Below are 17,378 nucleotides of genomic sequence, written 5' to 3'. Positions count from 1 at the left end.
CCAACAGCTTCTGAATGCTGCAGCTAAAAACCAAACGAGAAGACCTGGTGTGTGAGAGCTGGCCACTGCCCTTCGATTGTTACCACCGTTTAATGAAACCGAAAGGCCTCCTCAGTTATTTACTTAAACAGTGTTTCGACAGCAGTTCTGCACCTCTGCCTTTATAACCTCTCTTCAAAAACAACCTAAGAGAAACTAACCTCTTTACAGTGATAGTATACTCACAACTCCTCCTTTAATAAAATGATCCATCAATATACAAAGATGGATTAATTTTAGACCTCCTAATCGCCCTCTATTTGTAGACTGAAATGCATATATAGGTAAAAACAATGACTGCAGATGCTGGAAACCAGATTCTGGATTAGTGATGCAGGAAGAGCACAGCAGTTCAGGCAGCATCCGAGGAGCAGTAAAGTCGACGTTTCGGGCAAAAGCCCTTCATCAGGAATACAGGCAGAGAGCCTGAAGGGTGGAGAGATAAGTGAGAGGAGGATGGGAGTGGGAAGAAAGTAGCATAGAGTGCAATAGGTGAGTGGGGGAGGGGATGAAGGTGGCAGTCGGGGGGAGGGTGGAGTTGAGAGGTGGAAATGAAGATAGACAGGTAAGACAAGTCATGGGTACAGTGCTGAGCTGGAAGTTTGGAACTGGGGTGAGGTGGGGGAAGGGGAAATGTGGAAAATGTTCAAGTCCACATTGATGCCCTGTGGTTGAAGTGTTCAGAGGCGGAAGATGAGGCATTCTTCCTCCAGGCGACTGGTGGTGAGGGAGCGGCGGTGAAGAAGGCGCAGGACCTCCAGGTCCTTGGCAGAGTGGGAGGGGGAGGTGAAATGTTAGGCCACAGGGCGGTGTGGTTGATCGGTGCTGGTGTCCCAGAGATGTTCCCTAAAGTGCTCTGCTATGAGACGTCCAGACTCCCCAATGTAGAGGAGACCGCATGTCGAAGGCTCCTTTCGGGCCTTGGATGGAGGTGAGGGAGGAGGTGTGGGCGCAACTTTTGCAATTACTGCAGGGGCAGGGGAATGTGCCAGGAAGGGAGGGTGGGTTGTAGTGGAGCGTGGACCTGACCAGGTAGCCACGGAGGGAACGGTCTTTGCAGAAGGCGGAAAGGGGTGGGGAGGGAAATATATCCCTCATGGTGGGGTTCGTTGGGAGGTGGCGGAAATGTCGGTGGATAATTTGGTTTATGCGAAGGTTGCTAGGGTGACAGGTGAGCACCAGGGGCGTTCTGTCCTTGTAACGGTTGGAAGGGTGGGGTCAGTGGGCGGAGGTGCGGGATGTGGACGTGGTGCGTTGGAGGGCACCTTTAACACGTGGGAAGGGAAATTGTGGTCTCTAAAGAAGAAGGCCATCTGGTGCGATCTGTGGCAGAACTGGTCCTCCTGGGAGTAGATACGGCAGAGGCGGAGGAATTGGGAATACGGGATAGCATTTTTGCAAGAGGTAGGGTGGGAAGAGGTGTAATCCAGGTAGCTGTGGGAGTCAGTGGGTTTGTAAAAACTGTCAGTGTCAAGTCGGTCGTCATTAATGGAGATGGAGAGGTCCACGAAGGGAAGGGAGGTGTCAGAGATGGTCCAGGTAAATTTAAGGTCAGGGTGGAATGTGTTGGTGAAGGTGATGAATTGCTCAACCTCCTCGCAGGAGCACGAGTTGGCACCAATGCAGTCATCAATGCCGCGGAGGAAGAGGTGCATATATATATTACATTGACTCTGAACATACAAATGTTTACAACTAGATTCGATTTCAGTCATTTTACTTCTGCCACAGAATGCCTTTGTATTTCTTCATCCAAGTTTCCACAACATGTCAAAACTTACTTTTTCTCGCCCTGTCACCTGTATAATTTCAAATTGAATGACAGCAATAATAAGCTCAGTTTAAACAGGCTGGTATTCTTCTCCCTAAACTTCTCCAAAAGCTTTAAGGGGTCACGATCAGTGATAAAGATTTGTCTCAGGTATGTTATTCGCAATTTAAATGCTGAAATGTTGTAATGCCAACGCCAAGCTCAAGGCCTCCTTCCTCACTGTGGAATAAATCTGTTGATGTTTCCACTGGACACTCTGACCTCACGTTACATAATGGAGCACTTCTCAGCTCTCCAATATTCCTCTGAATGACATATCTCCTCATGTCTCAGCGTAAAAGAGTTACATCCTTCTGTATCTCTTAATGCTGTAACCTGTTTACCTGCTACTCCTGGCCTATGCCAGTAAACCTTACTCTCACAGGGATATGTTTTAAGAAGGTCTCGTACATTCTTCTCAATCCCTCACAGAAACCAAACTTTGATTTCTGAACTCAATCATCATCATCAGCCATTTCAGCTTCTAATCTTGCCGTTTTAACAGTCTGCTCTTCCACACGAGTTCTCACGACTGCAGGAAGTGAATTGTTGAACTTCTCCAAAATAAGAATCTCTCTGAGAGTGTCACAACTTTCCTCTGTTTTTAATACCCTTACCCACCTTTCAAATTTACTTTGTTAGATTCTTTCAAACTCAATGTGCGTTTAACCACGGACGCTATTTTAGATTCCTGAACACTGTCTTTCGGCTTCTGGCACAAGCTCATGTACACTTCAGATGGCTTTCTTCACCTCATCCTACTCCCCAGACACCGCCTCCGATAGAGATGTAAATGCCAATCAGCTTTGTTTGAATCAACATGTTCACTGGGCACTGCATTTGTTTAGCCACTTTCTCAAGTGAAATTAAAAAGGCTCCCCCATCATTCTCATCAAATTTAGATAATGTCTGGATGTATTTAAACATAACCCCATCAAGCCTTTGGCTACTATAGGGTTGCTCATCCTCACTATCCTCCTCATCCAGCCTACCGTCTACCTTCATCACCACCTTCTATGTCAACTTTCCTCTCTAATTACTAACCTTTGAAGTTAAATCTCTCTGCTTTTCTTCTTTCTTAATCTCTCTTTCTTCTTCATTTCCTGTTCTTTAATTTCTACTTTTCAACATAATTCAAACTGTTTCAATTCCTTCTCATGTTCACGGTGCCTCATTTGAAATTGAATTCTCGCCATTTCCAAAGACTCTGATGGCGCTTCCACCAAATGTAATTGCCGAGCTATAGCTGTAATTATCTCTCATTTTCTCACAAACAAACGCAACCCCAACTCCAGCTTGTCTGCCAATTCCTACAGCTTTGCCTTCATTACCTTTTGTAAAACACCCAACTTCACTTCTTCCACACCCAGAGAACTCTCAGTGACTGAAAGAATCTTTATACACAAAATACTGTTTAAACCAACTGAATTCAACATCGGGCACAAGAGACACTAACAGCTACCATCCGCGACCTTTGAACGCAATAGCTTCCTGGTGCGTGCTCTCCAGTGTCTGCATGAGCTTATTCTGGATTCGCTGGTTTCCTCCCACAATCCAAATGTGTGCATGACAGGTGAATTAGCCATGCTAAATTGTTTGTAGTTTTCAGGGATGTGTGGGTTCGGAGTCTTTGTCGGGGTAAATGTGTAACAACAGGGTCGAGGAATGTGTCTTGGTAGGTTACTCCTCGGAGGGTCGGTGTGGACTTGTTGGGTCGAATGGCCTGTTGGCACACTGTAGGGATTGTAATTCTAAACCTAATTTGGTGTTACCGATTTAGAACCAAACAAGAGACCCCAGTTTGCTATAGACCAACCAGACTGCCTCAAACTATTTTAAGCAGGTAGCTTGGATCCGACCCTTTTCGTATTTTAAAGGTAGATGTGAAGTGGGTGTTCCAGATGTGATGCTACTCGTCACACCACTCACCATTAATTAAACCACAATATATTTCAACATTCTAATGATAAACCATACCAAATGAAGAGGATTTTAGAATAACTTAACTATTGGAAACATTAACCAAATAATGGATACAGTACCTTCTACAAATGAACTGTTCCAATATACTAAATCACCTAAACACACTCCATGTTAAAGAGGAGCATTCAGACATTCAGTTCTCCAATCCAGGAGTAAACAGCATCAAGTGAAGCTTCAGAGAGAATAGCAGATAGGGATAATTTACTAAAACTTCCAACCCTTCTGGGACACAACCACCTGGTGACTTACAGCCGTAAGGAAAAAACTAGAAAGCCTGGTCTATGCGAGCTGGCCATTGTTACTACTATTTATGAAAAACCCTAAAAGTCTCGTAAGTTATTTACTTGAGCCATTTCAGTAGGCAGTTTGGCCTTTAAGACATCTTGTTAAAAAAAGAGAAAATAACCTTTTATTTTTCAGGAAAATGACAGCATTGTCACACAATTTAGATGCCTGGTCCTTTACTCAATGGGCTTCCCCGAGTTACTGATCGCAAGGTCACCTGAGTGGGGCAAACACAGGTACAGTCCAAGTTACAAGGATGAGTCTCATAACTTCTGAAACATGCCTGTCCATGGCCATCACATGTGACATACCGGGAAGTGAACAACAGCCTGACACACACTATTTCATTGTTTCTGAGCTACACAATGCTAGCACTCGAAACATTAGGGAGAGAAAACCTAGGGAAAGATACAGAGGGGCTGAGAGATTCACATTAAAGACAGAAACAGGCAGTTAATTAACTGGGAGGAGGTTGTGGAAATATGGGGAAAAAAGACAGAGCAGTGGGACTGAAAGGAGAATGTAAGATATTCGAGAGTAAAATTACAAGAATGAGAACTTTGAATAAAGGCATTGTCAGATCAGCTGAAATGGTTTGTTACATCAAATTCTCAATCTGCTTACAACAACACCACAAACAACATGAACCGGGGCAAGATGACAGCCCAGCATGGAGAGCTGTGCAGAACATGCGAGTGTGTTGCTCAGTAAACTGCACTATCTGCCCAGCATGGAGAGTACTGCAAACTTTACGATCATATGCTAACTATACTCGCATCAGATTACTGCCTACAATGGGAAGGTTTGCTCTGTGTGTGTGTGTGTGCGCGTGTGTGTGTGTTCATCAGAAACTGAGAGAGAGTGTGTGTGCGTGCGCGATTGGCGTGGTTGAATGCGAAAGGAACACACGTGAAGGAAACTATTTTACATACGAACAACTGGCAGGCTTTTGGATAATCGACAGAGAGAGAACGAGGGAAGTTTCATGGACAGATGAGGGAAAGTGTTTGAGAATGTTAAAATAAAGGCATTGCCATACACAATAGCAATATACTCGGCGTGCACATGAATGACAGATTGATGGGAGTTTGGTGTGAGTTCGAATCAGATTTGCTTCGGCAGGTTTGAAGCCGGGAGCGTCAGCAGCAGATTATTATCATCATTAAGACTGTATTTTATAACTCAAGGTTCAAACAGGAGATGGAATAAGCCAGTGAGATGCATTGTGGAGTGATAAATATTTCAAGTTAGAAATGGTCAGGGCATGGTGTCAGGAATCAGCTCATGGTCAAAGGGATCACCACACATTTATGACTCGTCTGTTTCAGCCGCAGATATTGGCCAGGGATGGGATGAAAACACTGGAAAAAAGTGGAGTTTGTAACCAGAACAGTAGACAGTGACCTCCATGCTCTTAATATTTAAATAACAAAGGCAAATATACAATACATTGCGGTTCTCCGCTGAAACTGAGGAGGTCAACATAGAGACCCATGAGTAACACTGCCAAAGCAGAGGGAGGCAGTAATTGAACACCTTCATTGATGTAGCTAGTAGTGGTCTGTAGAGTTTCAATAATAGTGGCCAGAAGTGTAGAATATATGAAAGAACAGTAATACAGTCATAACAGGTTTGTAGAAAAAAACTGGACAGTGACACTTACCAGGAACACCAACGATAGCCAGGAAAGGATAATAAAAATATTGAATAATGCGAAGAGCATAATAAATCTGGAATGACAAGGACAACCAATAAAATGCAGAAAGATACCAAACATAATCGGATAAACTCCTGTCTATTGTTGGAACATTCCAGTCTAAGGTTCCCAGATTCTGATCCATTTTTGTAACATTCCAGTCCAATATTGTCAGAGTCTGGTCCATGTTTGGAACATTCCAGTCTAATGTTCTAAGAGTCTGATCTCTCCTCCTCCTCTCCCTGGGTCTGCTGTTCCCTGTCAGTGCTGTCGGTGATGCTCCCTCTCATGTTATGGGATAACACATTGAAAGACGCCCATTTATCGTTAAAAGATGGAAATCCTACACTGGGATAACTAGAATCCACGAAGACTGGTATTATTCACAGTCACTGAACAAATCGGATCAGTTAACCAGTTCCATACATCACTTTTCATATCATTATAAAAGGGAACAGTTACTGGGTTTGAATGGAATGGATAAGGGTTGCTGAGGGATGAACCATAAATCTTTCAATGTTTTAATCATTTTTTTTCCTTGCATACGAGAGTATTAACAGGACAGTGCAAGGCTCTATATATGTTCCACTCTGTTTATGAAAGGAAGCAGTTATAAAATAACAGATCGTCTACATAAAAAAAAAAACGTCGGGTGGGCAAGTTTCTAGATACCTGAACACAAAGTATGATACTTATTATCTGGTGTGAGGCTACTCCTGCTTTTAATGCCGTGTTTCCAGAACCTTCCTTAATCTTGAGACAGAGCACTGAGACTGCTGCTCCGGAACAGGCCGAAGCAATTCTGTCCCTATGGGCCTCTTACAGAGGGATAAGAGAAGGCCATTCAATCCATATTAGCCTGTTGCTACTTGAAAAGGTGGAACGCTGGAACATTAGCACATTTTGCAAACAAAATCATTCAAAATAAAAAGGAATTGTCGCTGCAGCTGTATGAGGTGTTACTGAGAGGGCACCTGGAGTACATTGTGTTATTTGTGTTTCGGTAACTGAAAAGGGATGTACCTCCATCAGATATAGTTTAATGGCTGCTCATAATCCAAGGGTTGCTGTGTCATTTAATGTCTCGTGGCTGTTATAAAGGGACAGGAGGAGGCTATTCAACCTCTCGAGCCTGTTACAGAGGGGCAGGAAATATTTACTTAACATTTCAAGTCTGTGACAAATAAATATTAGTTTTATAATAGTTATGGAATAGGAAAGACCTGATGTAAACATTAAAGGTCTAACTTTGAATAAGGCCAATTTTGAAAGAGTTAGGCGAGCCCTCTGAAAGGCTGATTTCGATATGCTGTTCACAGGGAAAGGGATGGTTGGAAAATGCAAGGTCATAAAAACTTGGATCCAGAGAGTTCAGAGCCAACGTGTTCCTATTAGTGAGATGGGCAAGGCTGTGGGTGCAGGGATTGCTGGATGGCTAGATATATTGATGTTCTGGTCAAGGTAAGGAATGACGCATATGTCAGGTAAACAGAGCTGAAATCAAGTGAAACCCCAGAGGAGTATAAGGGCAGCAAATGTATAGTCAATGGTGAAATCGGGCCAGAAAAATGCGAACACGGGTTGGCTTTAGAAATATGGTTAACGAGGTATTGACAAATCTCTACAAATCTGTTCGTGGCAAAAGATTAACTGGGGAGAAAATAGGGCACATTAAAGATCAGTAAGGCTACCTATGTGTGGAACCACAAGAGATGGGAAAGATATAAACAAGTATTTCTCCTCAGTATTTAATGTGGTGGAGGTTACAAGAGTGAGAAAATGAAGAAGTGTATAGTGATATCTTGAAAAGTATCTATATTACAAGGGGGTGTTGGACATTGGAAAACACATAAAGGTGAACAAATCCCTGGGACCGGATCAGTTGTATCCCAGAAGATTGTGGGAAGCTAGGAAAGAGATTGCTCAGACTTTTGCTGATATATCAGTATTATTGATTTCCACAGGTGAGGCATCAAAAGACTGGAGAGCTGCTAACATAGTGTCATCATTTCAGAAAGAAACGAAAAACCAGGTAACTATAGACTGGTGAGCCTGACGTCAATAGTGACTAAATTGTTGGAGGGGACTTTGGGGGAAAGGATGTATATGCATTTGGAAAGACAAGGACTGAAGAGGGCTTTGCACATTGGACATCACGTCTCACTGACTCGGTGGAATTTTGTGACGAAGTGATGAAGATGATTGATGAAGGCAGGATAGTGGATGTTGTCTTTATGGAATTCAGTAAGAAAAGCAAAATGTTCTACATGGTAGACTGGTTAGCAAGGTCAGACTGCCTGGAATCCAGGGAGAGCTCGCCATTTAGATCCAAAATTTTCTTGAATATTGAAGATAGGGCGTGACAGTGGACATTTGCTCATAAAACTTGGAGACCAGTGACCAGTGGAGTGCCACAAAAGTCAATAGTGAGTCCACTGCCTCTTGTCACATATACAAATCATTTGCAATTGAGCACATGAAGTACGGTCAGTAAGTTTGTAGATAATTCCAAATTTGGTGGTGCAGTCGACAGTGAAGAATGATATCTCAGAACAAAGTGGAAACTTGATTAGGTGAGCTGAGGGGTGACAGATGGAGTTAAATTTAGATAAATGTGAGGTGTTGCATTTTGGCAAGACACATCAGGGCAAGACATGTAGGTAGTGCCCTGTCGAAAGTTGCCAATCAAAGAGAACTCCACTGAAATTATAGAATCCCTACAGCGAGGAAACAGGATTTTCGGCCCATCAAGGCCTCACCGTCCCTCTAAACAGTATCCAACTGGACAAACCTCTACCCTATCCCTCTGAGCCTGCATTTCCCATGGCTAATCCACCTCGCCTACACATCCCAGGGTACTTGGGGCAATTTAGCATGGCCAATCTACACTTGCCTGTATATCTTTGTACTGTGGGAGGAAAATGTCGTACCCGGAGGAAAATCATGCAGACACTGGAGAATGTGCAAACACCACACAGGCAGTCATTCAAGGATAGAATTAAACCCAGATCGCTGCGCTCTGAAGCAGCAATGCTAGTCACTGACCTGCTGTGTCACCTTGTGGTGCAGGTTCTCCGTTCCTTGAAAGTGCCGTCACAGGTAGACAGCGCAGTGAAGAAGGCACTTGGTGATCTTCCCTTTATTGGTACTTGCTTTGTGTCAATGCGTTTGCAAGACATGTTGCATCTGTACAGGACATTGGTCCGGCCACATTTGTAATACTGCTTTTAATTCTGGTCACCCTGCTGTCGGAAAGATGTTGTCAAACGTGAAAGCGTGCAGAAGAGATTTAAAAGAATGTTGCAGGTGTTGGAGGGTTTGAGCTACAGGGAGAGTTTGAATAGGCTGAGGCTATTTTCAAGCGTTGAAGCTGAGGGGCCATCTTAAAGAGGTTTATAAAATCATGACATGCATAGATAAGATATGATTCGGAGGTGCTGGTGTTGGACTGGGGCGTACAAAGTTAAAAATCACACAACACCAGGTTATAGTCCAACAGGTTTAATTGGAAGCACACTAGCTTTCGGAGCGACGCTCCTTCATCAGGTGATTGTCACGTCGCTCCAAAAGCTAGTGTGCTTCCGATTAAACCTGTTGGACTATAACCTGGTGTTGTGTGATTTTTAACATAGATAAGGTAAACAGTCAACGTCTTTTCCCCAGCATAGGCAAGTCGAAAATTACAGGACAAAGGTTTAAGGTGAGAGGAGAAATTTTTATCAAGGGAAATGAGGTACAAAGATAGACTGCTGTGTGTATGGTTTGAGCACCCAAAAGAGGTGGCGGAGGCAGACACAATTACACCATTTAAAAGGCATTTGAATGGGTACGTGCATGCGAAGTGTTTAGAGGGATATGGGCCAGGTGCTGTCAAGGGAGACAAGATAAATTTAGGATATTTGGTCAGAATGGACGGCTGGATCAAGGGTCTTTTTCCGTGCTGTACATCACTGAAACTCTGTTGACTCTTGAGTGTATAACACAGGAACAGGAAAAGGCTACTCTGGTTCTGAATTCTGTCAGTCAGCTTGTTTGCTCAATTACTGAGAGTCAAATACAAAAATACATCATTCAGATTTTGATGGTGTTGTGCAGAAACAAGAGAAAGGCTTTTAGTCAAGAGAAGCTGTAAGGAATGTGAAGAGGCCATTCAGTCCCTCAACTCCATTCTACAGAAGCAGCAGGTGAGCACAGAGCGATTGGAGCTTGTTAGTCGGTAGCAAGAGGAAGACATCTACTTTCACAAACTTGGGATCAGGAGGCAGCACTCAATTGCTCAAGACTGGGACACAGGAACAGGAGGGAGTCTCTCAACTGCTCGAGACTGGGACACAGGAAAAGTAGGGAGTCATTCAACTGCTCGAGACTTGGATAGAGGAACAGTAGGGAGTCACTCAATTGCTCAACACTCGGACACAGGAACAGGAGGCAGTCACTCAACTGCTCGAGTCTAGGACACAGGAACAGGAGGCAGTCACTCAACTGCTCGAGACTGGGACACAGGAACAGGAGGCAGTCACTCAACTGCTCGAGACTGGGACACAGGAACAGGAGGCAGTCACTCAACTGCTCGAGACTGGGTCACAGGAACAGGAGGGAGTCATTCAACTGCTCGAGTCTAGGACACAGGAACAGGAGGCAGTCACTCAACTGCTCGAAACTAGGGCACAGGGAAATCTGGAGGCTAGTGAGGCCCGAGGATCCTGTTACGCAGGAACAGGAGGAGGGGACTCACTCTCCACCAGCATGGGACACTGGGAGAGAAGGGGAGTTTGCCTGTTACAAACAGAAATAGATGAATAAGTTACATTCGTGGTCCACACAATCCTGCCCCACAATTCACTCAGACCACGGCTGATCTGATTGTGATTTCCTCATGCCATTTTATGGAGACTGCCGTCTCTGCAGCCTCTGCTCCATTTTTGGTTATGTTACAGACCCAGATGCTGTAACAACAGTCACCATCATTCATCCAGAGGGTCGGGTCTAATCGGTTGAGTCAGGATTTGAAGGGTCCAATCACAAGAATGAAAACACAAAATAAAGGCTTTGCCAGATGTTTCGTTCTCTCACATTCGTAATCCAACTCACATAACCAGCCCATCCATTACATATTCAGGATGGAGCACTGTGTAAATCCGGTCCAGAGTGGTACACTGTGCAGCCCACACCAATGTTTGATCTACAATCCTGGGATAAATGTCCAGCGTAGTGAGCTTTGCAGACCACACTGGTTCATTCATATATAACCCCAGGCTTTTGCATTGTTCGGTAACACTGTGTTAGATCACTGCCCAGTGTGGGGAAACTAGCAGCCGATGCTGGCAGTGACAGGATGTGCAGCTCCTATCCATTTACAGCTCTATGTCTCCACTGTGCCTTGACAAGGGGCTCTGTGGGTGTGAAAACCATTGCAAAGGAGAGATGTAAATGGAAACAGTTAAATACCAATGGTTCCGATTCAGGGGCATACCACTCCAGTATTTAAAGATGAAATAACTGAGATAATGTCCAGTGAGGTTTTGTGGATGGTGAAAAAAAGTAAGAGGGAGGTGGTAATGTTACAGTGGTTGCGCTATAAGCCTCCAAATAATCAATGCGAATTGGAGGAACAAATATGCAGGGTGACTGGGGAGACTTGCAGGAACAATAGGATTGTCATAATAGGTGATTTTAATTACACTAACATGGACTGGAACGTCCAGAGTGTTTAGGACTTAGATGGAATGAAATTTGTTAAGTGTGTTCAGGAAAGTTTCCATAAGCAGCATATGGAGGGTCCTACTCGGGAAGGGACAAACTCGACCTACTGTTGGGGCAAAGGGCAGGATAGGCGACAGAGGTAATGTGGGGGAGCATTTTGGAGCTGTATTAATTTTAAAATAGTTATGGGAGTGACAAAATTGGTCCACAGATTCAAGTTCTAAATTGGGGCGAGGCCAATTTGTTGGAATTAGACAGGGACTTGCAAAGATTGATTGGAGTAGCTTGTTTCCAGGCAAAAAGATCTCTGGTAAGTGGGAGTTCTTTAAAATTCAAGGTCTATATGTGCCTGTGAGGGTGAAGGGAAAGTGAGGCAGGAAGAGAGAACCCTGTATTACAAGAGATAATTAGGCTCTGACCAGCAAAAAAGGAGGCGTGGCTCAGGTTCAGGCAGCTGGAATCAATGGAATCTCTGGAGAGACACAAGGGATACAGAAGTTTACTGAAGAAGGAAATCAGGAGGGGGAAAAGGGGGTATGATATAGCCTTGGCTGAGAACATTACAGTGGATCCAAAGATGTGCTTTCAGTATAGTAAAGAAAAAGAACGACTAGAGAGAAAGTAGGACGCCTTAAAATCCAAAGTGGGCATTCATGTGTAAAACCACAAGAGATGGGCGAGGTCCTCAAATTCCCCTCTGTATTTACCATGAAGAAAGACATGAAGATCTGTGACCTTTTGGAGGGGTTAGTTGTCATATCATGGTACCGTTCATATCAGAGTGGAGGTGCCGTTGGGCATAATAGAATGCATAAAGTCAGATAAATCTCTTGGTCCTGACCAGATATATCCAAGAGCACTGCAAGAGACGAGAGAAGACAGGTCAGGGGCCAAGGTCCCGGAAGACTGGGCGGTAACAAATGTGCCCTTATTCAAGAAGGGCTGCAAAGAAAAACCTGGGAAATATAGACCAGAAAGCTTCACAACTGTTTTCGTTAAACCACTTGAGAAGATTCTGAGAGATAAGATATGCATGCATTTGGAAAGACAGAGTTTGACTTGAACAGTCAGCATAGCTATATGCATGGCAGATCATGCCTTACAAATTTTGTTCGAATTTTTTGAGGAAGTGACCAGGAAGGTTGACGAGGGCAGGGTGGTGGACATATTCTATATGGATTTCAGTGAAGTCTTTGATAAGGTTCCACATGTAGGCTGCTCGAGCAGGTTAGATCGCATGGACTCCAAGATAATCTGGTAAATTGGCGACACAATTGGCTTAGCGTTAGGAAGCAAATGGCTATGGTGGAGGGATGCTTGTCGGACTGGAGGCCTGTGACTAGTGGAGAGCCTCAGTGATCGGTCCTGGGCCCATTGCTGTTTGTTATCTATATCAATAATTTGGACCAGAGTGCACAACGCAAGGTTAATAAGTTTGCAGATGACACTAAAAAAGTAGGCATCCAGTGAGGAACATTATCAGAAATTGCAGCAGTACCTTGATCGGCAGGGGAAGTGGGCTGAGAAATAGCATGTGGAGTTTAATATAGATAAGTGTGACGTCTTGCATTTTGGAAAGTCAAATCCAGGTAGGAGTTTAGTGATGAATGATAGTGCCTTAAGTAGTGCAGTGGAGATCAGGTGCACGGTTGTCTGAAATTTGAGTCACAGATACACAGGACAGTGAAGAAGGCTGTTGGCACACTGGCCCTCATCAGCGCATTGAGTATAGAAGTTGTGTTGCAGTTGTACAGGGTGTTGGTAAGGCTGCAGTTGGAGCATTGGTTTCAGTTTTGTTCTCCTTACTGTAGAAAGGATATTATTGAATTAGAAAGAGTGTAGTAGGAATTTCAGTGATGTTTCCTGATCTAAAGAGTTTAAGTTATAGGGAGATTATGGACAGGTCAGTACTTATTTCTTTACAGCCTAGGAAACTGAAGGGGTTCTTATAGAAGTGTAGATCTTATCAAATTGTGAGAGACGTGCATAGGGGTGAATACTTCAAGTTTTTTCGCAAGGTTGGGGACTCGAGTACTAGAGGACATCCGTTCATGCTTCGAGAAGAATAAAATAAAAATTAACTCGTAGGGGCAACTCTTTTACGCAGATAATGGTACACATATGGACTGAGCTGTTACACTAACAACATTGAAAAGGCACTTGGACAAATACACAGATAGGAAATGATTAGAGGATACTGAGCAAGCGCAGGGAAATTGGATGAGTGTGGATGTACATTTTGTTCAGCATGGAACATCTGCGCCGAAGGGCCTGTTTCCATCTGTAGAACCGTATGACTGCAAATACGTGCGTTTTGTGATCGAGAAAGGGAGGGGGAGACCGAGGAAAAAATGTCATGGAAAGATATGTTCACTGGTTCCAGAATGCTGAAATGAAGACATTTCGATAGTATCATGCAATACGGGTCAGTATTATGAAGAATTATGAGTGAATGGTATACTAGTGTGAGTTCAGGCGATGGAGAGTTTTGAATGAGAATTTGTCCTGCAGCTTTGCAACTGGGAGGGAGGACTACAGAGTCTTCGACACATTGAGCTGTATAAAACAGTAACTTGTCTCAAATTCATTTTCATTGACTGTGACAGAGGGATTGTCTGTACGAAGCTGAGCTAGATTCCTGGTGCTATCTTATCGAACTTACCTCATTAGCTACCTACCCCACCCCATGGTGTCCCTCTTATTCAATACCAGCCCGATTCTCCCACCCATCATGACTGGAGGTACACAAGTAGCCAGGGTGCCCCTGGATATTCCGTGATCCCTGGCACTGGTGCCATCTTTAAAAGGCCAAGGGGCACAGAGTTGAGCTTTCTCAGGTTGGTGCTGCCCTGCACAGATTAACCCGAGCATGGCATATAAGGGGCAATTACACCACAGCTTGTTGATAGAGCATGGCGGGCATAGTGGATGGGCTAGTACAGAGGGGGACCATTCCCTTCCCAGAGGGGGCCATACCACCAGACCTACCGAGCATGGTCTGTGCTCACCACCCAGCTCAGTGCAGTATCTGCGGTCTGGAGGAATATCCAGCAATACAGGACACGCATCAATAACCTTCCCCATTCTGCCAGGGTAAGTGTCACCGTATTCTCTCTGTTCCCTCACAGTCACTGTATATCGGTTATAGCACCGAGCCCCAAACAAGGCTCATGCTCCAACACGCTCACTGCAGCGCCTTCTCTCTCTCTCTCGTTTGCAATGTCCACCCCCCCCCCACGCCCCCCCCCCACCCCCATTACAGTTGTAGAATATTCTGGAGAATACCACTTATTGAAAATTCCAGATGATGTTCCAAATAATTCCCAGTTTCAGGAAAATGGCAGTGCCCCAGTGTGTAACACATAAGAGGAAGGAGTAGAGATGTACGTTTTTCAAACCACACACAATTCAAACCACGCTGAGGTCATTCAGCCCTTCAAACTTGCTCTAGCATTTCATCAGGTCCGGCTGACTGATGGTTTTCTCAGCTCCATCTTACAAGAACTTTCAGTCATTCAACTCCCTGGGTTCCTGTCACTGACCAGATGACACTCAAGCACTTTTACCCCAGTTTTCTTTAGGTGTCTGTTTGAGGGCATTTCCCATGGAATGCACTCTCCTAACAATATATTCCATCAGCTATATACTTTCATGCAACGGTCAGCATACTTAACACTAACCAAACAAAAATCTACACTTTTTTCGTTATAGATGTCCAATCACACTTAGTAATTCTGGTTATTTCACTTGACTAACCTTAATAATATTAAATCAAATACAGCTTCTAAGCGCGTCTTGTTATAAAATACAATTTCGAGCAGAGAACGTTTTTACCCTCAGCCGTTATCTTGACCGTTATCTAAATTGTACCCTTTTCATTGTTGTGAAAGTTTCTCTTGCCCTTTGCCTGTGACTGTTTCTGTCTGTAACAGTTGCTCTGCTGTCCCTCAGTTGGCTGGACGGAAGGTTTGTGATGTAGAGGGAGGCCAACTGCGCAGGTTCAGTTCCTCACACTGACTGAAGTTACCATGAAGGGAATGCTCTCTCAACATCACCCCATCACCCAAAATGTGGTGACCCTCACGGTAAACCAGCATGAGTGGTCTCTCTAATGAGAGTTCTTTGGGACTCTATTCTATCAATGTTAGCATTTTAATTAAAAAAAATAGTAATTTTATTGAAAAAGAGATTTTTAATATTATATTAACCCAATAACAACACAACTCAAATAACTGATCAAAATTACACTCGTGAGCATGTACATACAAAACATGTACATTTAAAAACACTAAATAGACAGAGAAAAAAAACAAAAATAAACAATAAATAATGAATAATAGTACAGCTCAGCATAACAAAGCGATAGCTCTCGTTCTTCAAGAGCATTAACTGATACACAATTTTATGTTCATAACTCTTTCTCGCTGGATATTGGATTCATTAGGCCATATCGTCATGACTATTCACAAGCCCTTATTAATGTGACAGATAAACCTGTATCGTGGTAATCCAAAAAGGGCTGCCATGTCTTATATAAGTCTCTGTTTTTTGATGCACCATACTGGTGAGAAAGTCCAAAGGGATATTCTCCATGAAGAACTTACGACGACCCAACAGACCCGGGGTTTTCAGATATCCAACACAACATAACATTTTTCCTAGCACAGAAAGTAAGGATATAATTTTTCCGCATGTGCATCTCTGTAAAGTATCCGGGGCAGGCCCAGGAAAAGAAAAACCGGGTCCATCTCCAATTCAGCCCCCAAGACCCATTCTATCACAGCTAACACAGTGCTCCAATATATTTGAAGCCTGCAGCAGGACCAAAAGCAATGAGTAAGAGTGCCTGTAGTCATTCTGCATTTACGACATGCTGAAGATAATCCCACTTTGCATTTCGAGAGACGATTTGGGGTCAGACAGACCCTACGAAGAATTTTCAACTGCATGGAATGGGTCCTATTACAGATCAAAATCCTTCGAGCCTTTTCACCAATATCCTCCCATGTCTCCGAAGTGTTCTGAACCCCAACTCTCTCTTGAAGACATCACAAAGCTGCACAGTCTCGTCTGAGGGGACACTCTCCAACTAATGATGAAGGGTACTGACAGAGAGTGCATTCTGAGCACGAAGCACCCGCTTCTCTCTATCCGATTTGTAAGAGTCTGGTAAAAGTGTGTGTTTTTTTTTAAATCAAATCTCTGATCTGAAAACAAAAACAAACAGAAGAGGTCTCTACTAGGTAGTCCATACTTACGAGTTATTTGATCGAATGATGTAATTCTTTCTCCCTGAAATAAAACATTGTGGCTCAGTCGATAGCATTGCGGCCTCACAGCACCAGGATCCAAAGATGTACAGGTTAGATGAATTGGCTATTGATAAATTACCCATAGTGTTCAGGGATGTGTAGGTTGGGGCATTAGTTAGGGTAAATATAGGATGGTCGGGGAATGGGTCTAGGTGGGTCGAAGTCGACTTGTTGGGCCCAAGGACCTGTTTCCACACTGTAGGGATTCTATTAATTCAAAATCACTGAAGCAAGGTACACCCCTGGCTTCCCACAGTTTAAACATGGAATCCATGATCCCCAGTTGGCAACTTGGTATACCAATTATAGGGGTAAGAAACAAGGTTTTGGCTGTATTGCCCTCGATCTGACTCATTGCCATTCATACTTTAACTTCATTAATGATTATTTGGTTATTTCCCTGAGACCTCCCATAGGTATGGCCACAAACTTTGTAAAATTAATCTTAAAGCCCGAAAAGGCGATAAGCGAATTAATGCATTGCATCACGTGAGCTGCCGAAACTGTGGGATTTGACAAAAACATGAGACCCTCATCTGCATACAACATA

The sequence above is a fragment of the Chiloscyllium plagiosum genome, unplaced genomic scaffold (genome assembly GCF_037043375.1).
Source record: "Chiloscyllium plagiosum isolate Xiang-an unplaced genomic scaffold, Cpla_swu_hap1 HiC_scaffold_42, whole genome shotgun sequence".
NCBI lineage: Eukaryota > Metazoa > Chordata > Chondrichthyes > Orectolobiformes > Hemiscylliidae > Chiloscyllium > Chiloscyllium plagiosum.
Note: the sequence above shows the minus strand (reverse complement) of the source record.